Source organism: Pyrgilauda ruficollis, unplaced genomic scaffold (genome assembly GCF_017590135.1).
Source record: "Pyrgilauda ruficollis isolate IOZ18807 unplaced genomic scaffold, ASM1759013v1 scaffold23, whole genome shotgun sequence".
Classification (NCBI taxonomy): domain Eukaryota; kingdom Metazoa; phylum Chordata; class Aves; order Passeriformes; family Passeridae; genus Pyrgilauda; species Pyrgilauda ruficollis.
The window spans coordinates 4,654,270-4,666,690 of NW_024522539.1; positions in this window are offsets into that span (position 1 = coordinate 4,654,270).

Sequence of the window (12,421 nt, forward strand, 5' to 3'; positions counted from 1 at the left end):
TAAAAAGCACACGCATACAAAAAGAAAACAAAATGTCTAATTTTAACATAGTGTTGTTATCTGTGATTAATGATTTCCGTGGGTGTATAACTCTTATGCAAAAATGCCATGTAATCATGTACATATTTGATTAAATAGCTTAATTTGTGTTCATTTAAAAAAAAATAAAATAAAGCCAAATAAGCTAGATAATGAGTGGGCGTGTTGTAGGAAAAGCAGATGGGATTTGAGGCACTAGCTGTGTTCAAAGGAAGCCACCAATTTCACTTCAAGAATATTTGCGTATGAAAGCTGATATTTTCTAGAAACATTCATGAGTAGAACACAGAGGGAAATTTTGCCAAATTCTGCTGTTTTTAATGAAGGCACGCGGGGGGAAAAAAAAGTTCAGCTGAGCCCAGTTAAATTCCCACTCCACAGGAAGAGCATCTTTATTTATTTATTTTTCTATATTTACTGGGAATGTTTTCTTTCTCTGAGTCAATTATACCTAAAGCATCCTTTTGTTTACTTCTGAGCCTCTGACAACAACCTCCCCTTTCTTTGCCTTCACCTGTGGAATTAAATACTTACTTTTCGTCACACAATAAAAAAGACACCTCCTCAGACTGGAAATAATGGGATTCTTTGGTGGTAAAGCTGTGTAAATCACAGTGTCAAATGAATGGACAAAGCTTTAATGGGGCTAATAAACACGTCCCTCTGTATTGAGCAAGGGGACTTTTTATGAAAATGATCAAATAAAGTAATAAAAAAGAAGGGGCTTCCCCTCTGGGTTTATGAGCTCTCTTGTTACACATCATGTATGACACACTGACTGGCAGAATATATGATGGACTGTCATACATTGCAGAATGACTTCAATTAGGATGATAAGATGACAAGTTCCCATAGTTCATATCTGGGTTGGCTGTGGGTTTTTTTTTCAACGGGGCTCTTACTTTGACCTCTTTCTTTCTAATGTTTGATATGAAATTTAAAGGGCCAGTTGAGGTCGTAGGAGACAAAATATGACTTATGTCAGGGGAGGGAGAGGAAGGCCACTTGTTTCTTTGTTTTCTCTTATATACATGGGTAGGATCCTGTAATTCAGCCTCTGACTCACTATCGAAAATAATTAATGCCAACAGTTCAACCCACACTCACAACTCCAGAATTATAAACCAACACGTACAGCCTGCCACTCAAAACTGACTGCAAAAATCACTGCAAACCCCCCAAAAACCTACCAACAAATCTGGAGGCACATTAGACAAGATGACACACCATCCAACATCCACGAGTGCAATTTATTTGCTTTATACTGACCAGTCCTGTACATGGAATCACAGGGAAATGTATTTCTGCAGGGTAGAGACTGACTCTGGGCCCATAAAAACACAGTGGAAGAAGCAGAAGGCTGAGATAATTTGCATTTCTGAGATTTTCCAGCTAAAACCTTGGTTTGAATCTTTCTATTTGGCTGATACAGGAAGAAGGATTTGTGCCTGAGATGGATGGTGAGGCACTGCTGTCAGCATGTTGAACCTTAGAGAAGAAAAAAAAAGGTACAAATTAGGAAGTATTTAGAATCCGTGGATGGTTTTGAGGGTCTGAAAAACTACACATGTTAAAAAATAACCCCCCAAAACAGCCAGTGTTTTCTTTTAGGGCTATTTTAGGGTTCTTTAAAGGACTATGCTCCAACAGTCATCAAGAGCAAATATTGCTCTTGTAAGACCTACATATAATACTACTGGGTCAGGCTCAATCTCAGACTGCTTCTTCAGTGGCAGCTATAAAACAGACAGAATGAAGATGGAAAGCTATTCATCCTCAGCAGGCTCCCTGATATTGCTGATCCTGAGGACCAGCATCTGCCTGACCCCAGGGATGCTCCCTGGCTGGACAGCATCTCCTCACCCACTCAGGCTCTGACCCAGGCACTTTACATGGTTGCATGATTTGAAGCAGCCCGCCAACCTGGAAAAGGAAAATGCTTTCCAATGGAAGATCACATATTTTCCAGGTGGCGTATTCTGCGGATTCAGCGTTATTGCAGAGGATTTGCCTTTAAGTCAAAAAATTGCTTGTGTATGAGTCTCAAAAGCAAATCAGTAAGTGGAAGGAGTGGGATAATGGAGGCACTTATCTCTGCACAGAGGCACAAGTTTGATTTGCATAGATCCTGGCAGAAATGACTCTGACTTTGAAGAATGGCACATGTCATGGGACGGCCACGGCAAAGATTGTAACTCAAACACACTGGGAAAGAAAAACCTCACTGGGTAGAAACTGAATAGCACAACTCACTTCACTTCTCCTTAGCTCTGAAAAGCCACAAATACCAGGAGGTTCCAGGAAGAATTTCCTGGGCATCTACTCCTTGGAGTAAATCGAGGTCTAAATTTAGACTAATTTGCCCAGATGCTCCTGTTGAAGGAAAAAAGAGGAAGAGAAGAGAAGAGAAAAGAATAAATGGGGAAAATTCAGCTGAGTTTAATCTGAAGAGTGTATCCATCACCAAAAATGATACAAATCAGCTATTACTGGATCATGCAAAGGCAACTCCACTACCTGTGATCCTTCCTTCGCTTTCTAAACCTCTTTTCAGCCCAGCCTAATGAATTGTCAGAACTGTCAGACAGCTCCAAGGAATGACAAATGTCTATGATTTGCTGCTGCTACTTTGCTGAAAACACCTGATGTATATAGTCCTGAAATCCTCTGTTTTGTATTAAAGGCAAGTGTAAGCTGAAGGAATTGGTGTACATGTGGAGTTATTTTCTTTCCTTTTACATAAATGTAGCTTAACAAAAAGAATATGGTAGAAGAAAGTTCAGGTTGAACATTAAAGTATTCCTAAATCAGGAAATGTCAAAAAATAAGGCAGAAAATATAGCCTCAACCATGGCCTATTTTGAACATTTTACTATCCCATATTTAATTATAATATTTAATATTGTATGTAATAGCTCTCTATGACCTGATATAAAACTTGCAATGATATATCTCGATACTTGCATCATGTTTTCTTAATCAGAATTATAGATAATGCAACACAAAGCATTCTAACTCCACAAAGAAATTGTTTGACACACAATAAGATCAGTCAAATAATTAATGTGACAAATATCAGAATTTGAGTTAAACAGGCTCCAAACATTTATTAACTTGCAGCCAGATTCTGTGAACATTTGTCATTGACTTAAATGGGTCTAAGATTTCACTTCTTGACGAGTGACAGGCCCTGATGGGTATTTAGTCATTTCTGCTATACCAGATTGGCACTGTACTTAATACATTTGCTAATTCTGTCATAGAACTTACTCTCTATAACATTCCCCTGCATCTTCCCTAAAGAAACTCTTGTGAATCTGTCCCTTCAATAACACATACAGAAAAAACATAGTTTTGAAAAACAGACAGTACAAGTCTTGCCTAATTAGTCACTTGTCCAGCACTGTAATGCATCTAGAAAACGTTCCAATTGACTGGGAGAATAATTTTTGCTGCTTCAGTGCTTGTTGGATGATATTTTCACAACAATCACTTTGTATGACTTTACGGGGAAAAGAGAGAGACACAACCGTGGCACTATCCTTGAAGGTAGCAGACACTGAGAGGCTGATCTGAGTAAGGTTGGGAGTGTCACAAATTGTGTTTCTCAGCTGAAAGATTGGAGACAAAACACTGAGGTTGTAGAAAGCTGAACCAACTGTGCAGGAACCAAGTAGAGCTGATCCTTCCTCTCACTGTCACAACCTGTCTGTGACAGGTTTACTGTCACAGACTGAGCTGCCTGGGAATAGAGTCCAGACTCAAAACACTGCTAAAAGCAGTAAACCTGAATCAGAACCATGAGGATATTTTGTCATATTTCTTGTAGACCACCTCATTTTCACACTGGAAAGAGAAAAATAACACTGTTTGTAGACCAAAGACAATGCCAACCACCCCCCCGCAAGTGTGCACAGTGATCTCCATGAAGGGTAGAGCCAAGGATGATGCTTCAGAGATGGAAAATGAGGTTGAGCTGGGTCTTGATGTTTTATCAACTTCATTAATGCTTCAGGCTCTCTGCAAGCCAAGAGCATTCTCAAGTCTTATTTCGCAATGAATCAGGCCTAGTCCAAAAAGAAAATACTTGCCCAGCCCTTGCAATTCTAATTAAAGGGAGGGTTGGGAGATAAAAAAAAAAAAACATTAAAAAAAAGCCTACAAAATTTAAATTGATTAATTGACTCACATGAAAGGCTGCAAAATGGAAGGCCCCTGTGCTGTGTGTCTTATAATAAAGCTCCCCTGGCACACACTTGCACAGCTGCTACCTTGGTGTGGATGTCTGCCGATGATACAACATTGCCATCTCTCTGGATATCATCCCAATGAACACATTCCTCCTCAAACCACTCATGTGAGCCACTCCTGTGAGCCAGACAGGGAACTGAGGCACAGAGAATGCAGATAAAGACCTCCAAGGCATCGAGCTTGCTGGCCCCTATTGAAGTACAGAGCAATCAAGCCTCTAAACGGGGGTCAAACGCTGGAGAATTTCATCTAGGACGCTTTGCCCTCTGTGGTCAGTTCCAATTAATCAGGGCGTGGAAAACAGGTCCCCACACATTAAGTGGCTGTCTAAATACTGGCATCCTGCCTCCTCTCCCTTATGAGCAGATGTGGGTTTGGGCCAAGCCTGCCTGAGTGAAGGTACTGGGTTGTCATCCCCTGTGCTGTCACGTCAAAGCACGATGATGGGACTGTGTGAGGATCTCCCAGGGCATCAGTGCTGCTGGATAACAAAGGGGGGCTGGTGCTTTCTCAGCAATCAGAGCTGAGCTCCCAAAAGCAGCCTCAGCAAAGGGCAGGAGGAAGCTCTGAAGCACTGCTGGTCCCATAGATGCTCTGCAAATGAAGATGTGTATACCCAAGCAGAAGGAATAATGAGAAATGTATGCCAAGGAAATTACTGGGTTTCTCTGTTAGATTAACTCTAGTTTGACAGTGGCTGGGTTTGGGAAATCCTCTATGATTTAAGAATAAGAATTCTTCTCTAAGTGGCCTAAAACTCACTGCTATATCATCACTTGCTGTTGTCAAATAAATAATCATGCGAAATCAGCTGCAGAGAAAAGTCTGCTGTAGAAGAGAGTTCATGCATGACATATGATATATCTTTTCACAGGGACAGATACATCTTTCTTACAGCCAGCATGCAGCTTCCTTCACTGCACCTTCCCTCCCAACCAAATCACCTCAAATAAATGTGAGTTCTGCTGTGTTCACAGTAATTCCTTCATTTTTAAACACATAATGGAAATGTATAACTAGTCCTCATAAAAATTTATATCTCAATTCGTCCCTTTAATTTATAACAGGCCCTCCAGGCAGTTATTATTCAAACATTAATAAAATGCCTATGGATCACCAAAAGCATCAATTTTCAGATCCACCTCCCCTCCTATTTGTACATATATAAAGCCAGATTAGAGTTAATGCCACTTCTGTGTCTAACAACAATTACGCCTTTAATAAGATAGAAACAAATGATATATTATCTTAATCATGTTAGGAATTTGAGTTCTTTCCATGAAACAAAGTTGAATTTTTTATGCCCTTTGTGACAATTGTTACTTAACAGCCTATGTGTTTGGATATTGCAGTTTATGCAAATGTTCATGTTCTATAAATTTTAGATTTATCTCCATTTATCATTCCACATGTTCTAATATACAGACATTATGGTTTAGCGTCTGACTCTGCACACAGTCTAAAATATGATTAGGATACCTTTCACTTATTTATAACATGGAAAAAAGGATGGGAGGGGGAGGATAGCTGTTGTAGAGGCAAGATCCTCCACTTCCATAAAACCATGTACTGTGCAGAGCTGCAAAAGCCATCTTGGAATTTGGTCTTTCATTTACTAACAGCTGAATTTCAAAGGATTGAGGTTTATAAGGTTTAACCTCTTCATTCCATATTCTAAAATCAGTCATGAGTTCATTGTATATCACACTTTAACAACTCTTACTCAGGAGAGTAATTATGCCTAATATGAGCTCTCCCATAGAGAGACAAGGAGACAACTTGCATGCACAACTGTGTTTGGATTGAAGCCATTTTAGAGGATCATTCGGATCATAAAGATTTGTAGGAAAGAAAACCCTGGTATTTTTCATTTTTCTGCTGGGAGATTTAAAGCTCCTTAAATTTGGAGAGAAGAGCAAGGAAAGTACATCCTAGGCCATAGTTTCGTTCTGCAAAGATCACTATGTTTGGATTGACCTCAAAGAAACAACAGCAAATAAGGTAATCTGAGAAGCTGGACTTTTGCATAGCCATGAAAAAAAAAAAATAAAAAACCCAAACCAAAAAGCTAACTACACTGCAGTCTGACGTCTAAAGCAGGTTGAATTTACTCTTACACTTCATCCACAGGAGCTCACAATGATGTTTCAAGTGGGTGCTGAGCTAAGGGGGAATTACCAGGAATGGAGCTGTGGTTGTGGTTTCTTTACACCAACACAGTGAACGGGCAGGAATTCAGCTGTACCATCTCACCTTCATGATGGATCCTGTGTTGCACCCAGGCTTCAGCTGTCCAGGAAATCTGTGTCCTTCAGAGAGCTGGCAGGATTGATCTGGGGGATTTTCTTGCCGTGTTTCCCACCCCTGCCAGCGGGAAGTTCCCATTTGTGCACCGAGAGGTCCCTGCATTTCCCAGGCAGTGTAGAAAAAGCTGATGGAGACCCAGGGAGGGACCAAAAGTAAAGTGAACCCCATTAAGACAGGAACTGCCTTCCTGTGTGTTTCATTATTAATACTGAGTTCAATTACTCTGATTTCTTCTGTTGATGAATTAGTAGCACCAGAATCAAGTCCCTGGCTGATACCCATTTGTCTTTGCTTATAAGTGCTAATGTGATCCTGTTCCTTTAAAATCAAACTCCTGCTTCAGTCACTTTACATCTTTGCAACACTAACTGTCTTTTCACTAATTGGTTCTGTGTAAATGAAACAAGCTGAAAAACACCGTGGCACCAATAAATATTAATAAGTTATTGTTTGTTTTCTTTACCTTGCTTATGAATTCATACAAAGACAGTGCTAAGACATTAACTCCAGTCTATTAATTGCCACCTGATAATTGCCACCTGATACTTTTCTCCTGGATAATTAGGTACCCATTAGTTCTAATCAAGTAGTTACTTAATTATTGCAGTAATTAGTCTAATGGACTAGCAAATTGAAGCTTTATCACTTTTGGATACTTAATGTTCCTGACAGAGTACTTCACAAGTGTCAGGGTTCCTGATTCAGCAACCTGCCATTGCTGAACCCCCTGCTGCCATCTCCACCCACCCACGCTGCTCCCTGGACACACACACACCACAACTTGGGTGTGTGAAGCCAGAGGCAACATAAATTTGAGCCCCTCTTCCTTCTGGTTCCCCTTCCCACCCCTGCCTATGCCTCCCCTCCTGTGCTCCTACTGCTCAGCTCATTCCACGCCAAAAGAACTTTGTTGGGAAATTAAATAACATCTTGGCATGGAGATCACATGCATTAGGCTGTACAGCAGCGTGAGTCAAAGGAAGGAGCTAATGTTGGCAGGTGTGGGAAGAAAAAAGCAACTGTGAGGGGAGAAATAATAAGGAGTGTTCATGAATACTCATATACAGCCCTGCTTGGAAAGGGAAAGGAAGAGGAGCAAAGCAGATTGGTGGTAAATGAAGGCATGGCTCCGAGGTCTGGGACTGGTAATAGGTCTCTCCTTCATCTCCAAATTGGAAGTGCGAATCTAACAGAGATTTTTTAGTGAATAGACAAATGTGAAAAATCTTTTTTATTCTGCCCATGGCCTCTGTGTCTCAGAGCTGGTGGGCAAGAGGCCATTTCTCTGCCCCATAGTTTTATAGTTAATATGACACTAAATTCTAACTAGGCTCTCAATCCTACAACATTTCTATATTTCTACAACATTCCACTGAGAAATGCCATCCTCACCCCTGTACTCTGTCCATGTCCTCATCCAAGCATCATCTTGTGAACTGTGCTTGCTTTTGAATGCTGTGTTTGAGATGGATATAACATGCACAGACATTTAGAAGCATTAAATGTGAATTTATCTCTCCCACTGATCATCTGATGCAGATTCTCTCCTGTTTCTTCATGTCAGATTTGTATCAGAATTGATCATCAAACCCTTTGGCAAGTGTCATCTGCCCCAGACGCTGCAACGTGTAACATATAAGCATTCATTGTACTGGGAAGGGGAAAAAAAGATTGATCCTGACCAGAAATAAAGAGGCTAATTCCATTCAATAAAAGCTTGACAACTTGCTAATGATTAAACTACTTCACATATGTGGTAAGATTATGTATTCTGAAATAGATGTATTTATCTGTCTTGATCAGATAGCTCCTGTTCCCATTGCTGCTAACAGTGGAGCACAGTCTCAGATATTACCCAGAGAAACAGGCTCTGGAACGTGCCCTGGCTGGGTCCTGCTGGAGCCTGCTGGGTTTCCAAACAGCCACCTACCTGGGTTTGCTTTTTATGGATGGCAAGGTACAGGCTGGTGGCACTGAGGAGAAATTAGTGGTGTTCACCTGGGTTTTGACCTACTATGGAACTGGAACAAGGGCAAGTTGTGGGTCAGATGTCTCTTATGTGTCAAAAGCTGTGTAATTTATAATTTAGGTTACCACACAGAGGCCAGAGTCCTCTAGTCTACCATTTAATCCACACTCACAGACCAAATTAAATCCTACAACCTAGAATCCTCACAAAATATGGAACTTATTTTACTTATTGACCTATCCTCAGTATGTTCATATTATCAGAGCTGACAAGCTGACAGTTTTCAGGGAAAATAAGTAATTTAGTAACTTCATCTCTCCTAATTCTTCTCACTGCGTGAAAAGCAGTGTCCTTTTACAGTTGCTTTGCATTCTTACCCAAAATATGATAGACAATGACAGAGAGGTCACTGGCTCCTGAGTTTTCTGCCACCGCTCCACATGCATCCATCACAACCAGCTGGGGATGTCATTTCCTCTGAAGTTACTCTTGAGGTAACAGTCAATAAAACCTCATGCTGCTACTGGAAAATCCTGCCACAAAACTGCTTAAACACCTGTGTGGGGCCACTGAGCAATAACAATCCCATGCTCTGAAAGCAAAATTAAGCAAAGCATATTTGGCCCATTAAGAAAACATATTGCTTGAAATTACAGTGCCCCAGGATGACTAGATCTTGCTTGTGGTGCTGGCTCCAGAGGAGAGGGCTCCAAGCTATGTTCAGCAAGGGACATTTGCTGACCTGATTTCAGTGGCTGAGAACATTGTCAAAGAAATCTGTCAGACAAGTTTTTCATGGTGAGAAACAGCAACATCCTTGTCCATCAATAGCCCTAAGTTGTAACTGATGCTAAAAAAATAAGCAAAGTCACCCGAGAAAGGAAGAAAACCTTGGAAAATCAGTGATGCTGGATCCATCTGGGCTCCACACAAGACCAGACACATGTCCCTCAGCATGCAACTGAGAGCAGGGAAACACTGATAGCCTCATCTGATTTCCCCAAATTACTTGGACTTCTTTGTCCCACTGGAAATAAACTTGGTGCAGAGCAGCTCCTCCATGGGTGCTCCCCAGTGCCTGAGCTGGCACTTGGGGGACAAAGGGGCAGCAGACTGAGGGAACCATCACAAGGGTCTCACCCAAACTGTGCCAGCTCTGAGGCTGAACAGAGACTGCCTGTCTCCAGCCCTATCGATCCTGCAGAAGCAGTAAATTCATTTTAAGGATGCTGAGAGACAGCGAGCAAACTATTCGTGACAGATGTTAGTCACATTGCTTAATGTACTACTCGGAGGTGTTCAGATGCTCTTGTGATGAGGGTGCAAATAAAATCAAGGCAGAGTAGAGTGAAACAGGCTAAGATTTTTAGTTTTGGAAAGGTAAAATGGGGGGGTTTTAGCTTGAGGAGGAGTAAATTTAATAGTATTTTTCCCTCTGAATCTGACATCATAGATTTTCCCTCTGGATCTGACTTTGAAGCAGACTTTTAGAATTCTTTAACAATTACACTTCAACCAGCAAATTGGAAGGCAAACCAAGAATACCTTTTAAGTTGAAAATAATAGGAAAAACAGTCCAATGGCTATTGAGAGAGATGCAGAACTCATCAAGGCCAAATTGTTCAGAAATCTTATGAAAGAGGAAAAAAACCCCAAATAATAAAGCAAAATCTTTTGTACCCTTTCCCCACTTCTCTCTGCGCTGTTTCCAGCACTTCAGTTCAAAGGCTCAGTTGCAATCAATTTTAGCTTGTAACAATTCAGCAGTTTAAGATCTCCATAACAGTTTAGATCACTGCTGTTCAATGGGCTGCACTGCTTTTGGAAAAGCCTGAATTGTGCTGAGGAGGAGAGTATGTGCAAAAGGAAGGAAGAACCAGGGAGGCAAGCTGCTTCCAATTTGTCTATCCAGAATCTAAGATCTTTTTACGGAATGTGGGTTATTATTGGAAAGATCTTAGTCTTCACCTCTTTGAGAAGTTCTCTGAGTGCTTCCTTTATGAGTTTTGTCATTTTCTTGCTTGGAACACATGGAACAAATGCCAGCCCACAGGATACAGGGGATAAGGCTAGATCAAAGACAACCATTCAGCTTTCTGCCACTGAACAAAGCAGGGCTGTTTGCCTGGTTGGGAAAGCCAGTAGCAAAGTATCTACGAGGTGACCACTAAGTATTTCCTCATGAGAACCTCTGGTGAACACCAAATGCAAAACACCTTTCACAAAGGTAATGGGGGTTTTGCTTAAAAGAGGCCCCTTGGAGTGTTAGTGAGGGGTAGCTAAGTCATGAACAGTCTGGCCCTTGCTCCCTTCTCCTGATGGCCACGAGTAGCCATACCCTGGGAAGAGTTTGGCACCCAAGCAATTCAGTGGCAAAACGACACTCAAGAAGCAATGGCTGCAAGCAGCATCTGAGGAAAGCAGAGTGATTAATTACTGTGGAAAGACACCCCAAGCCATAATTTCATCCAAGCCGTAATTTCAGCCTTCTGGTCATAACCAGGCAGAGAGCAGGGAGCAGCAGCACGAGCAGCAAAGATACAAAAAGCACAGCCATCCTAACCTGAACCAGCCCCCCAGAAACAGTCTGGGGGTGTTGGATGGCCACTCATTTTCTCTTTTAGAGCAGCAATTTTCCTGCTTTCCTGCTCACCTCATTTACACCATCCTGGTGTAGAATTGAGATGGTCCAAGGGTACCAGTAAAGACAGAAGGACTGATCACTCTGAAATTTGCCTGTATGGGTGGCTGGACCCCTGGATTTGGGGTTCTTTGCTTTCTGTTGTGTTTTGGAGGTTTTTTACAGGTTGTTCTCAGCTGCCTGTCAGACGGGGCCATGATTAAACCCAACATCTTGCAGAGACATAAAATGGAAAACAGGCAACTCATCAGAAAAGTAGCAGCTGTTTTACACCATCTCTAAACAAAATCATCATACACTAAAAACTAGATTTAGCAGTTTAAAAGAGCTACTAACGCAAAATTAGCTGGAGACAACAGCGTGGTTTTGTAAGTGACAGTGCTTCACTCCAACGCCCTAATTCATGCAAAAACAACTTAGGAAACATTAAACGGCTGATGCTTTTGGAAAGGGGAAGAGCATCCACTTTCAATGGCTGCTTAGGAAGAACATGCAGATTTATTACAGCATCTTTTCTCCTTTTACAAATTTTAAATAAGAATTGTGTCAAAACTGCCACCTCTTAAATAACAACGATGCTATAGTCCTCCTGACAGAGGGAGATACCAGCTTTTATTGGCAAGTCATTTGTATTTATGGCAGGCTGAAAGCCAGTAAAAAGGTTGTGCAGAACTTTAACGGTGAATGAGATGGAATAAGAAGGCCTTGAGCACTTTGGATCATCAAATACTTCAATAACTGGATATGGCTGTTCATACAACCATAAATTCATACACATAGAGAGGATATAAAGACACAATTGCCATATGAATGGAGCTTCTGTTGCCTTCTGGAAGCTCATATGTGTGTGTGATCTGTTCTAGATACAGGTGCCACACAAGCTTTCCTTTGGCCCAGCTGTGTTTCCCATTGAGGATGAAAATTTCCCTGTGTTGTAGAAATATCCTGCCCATAACCAGCACATCTTATGAGAATTAGAAATCTGCCTGGCAAGAGATTCAGCCAGATCACTCTCCTACCAAAGGATATGTGGCTTGGCTGGAGGTCTGTCATCTTGTAGCAGTGAAGGGGTGACTCCTGATTGCTTGGGACTAGATTTAATTTGTCCATACAATTACTAAGATAAGAACTTGTTTTATTTTCTCATGAAGTAGCTGCCCTGCTCTGGCTGAGGTGCTTCCATATCTCCCATATTGTCACGTCCCTTCATCTGT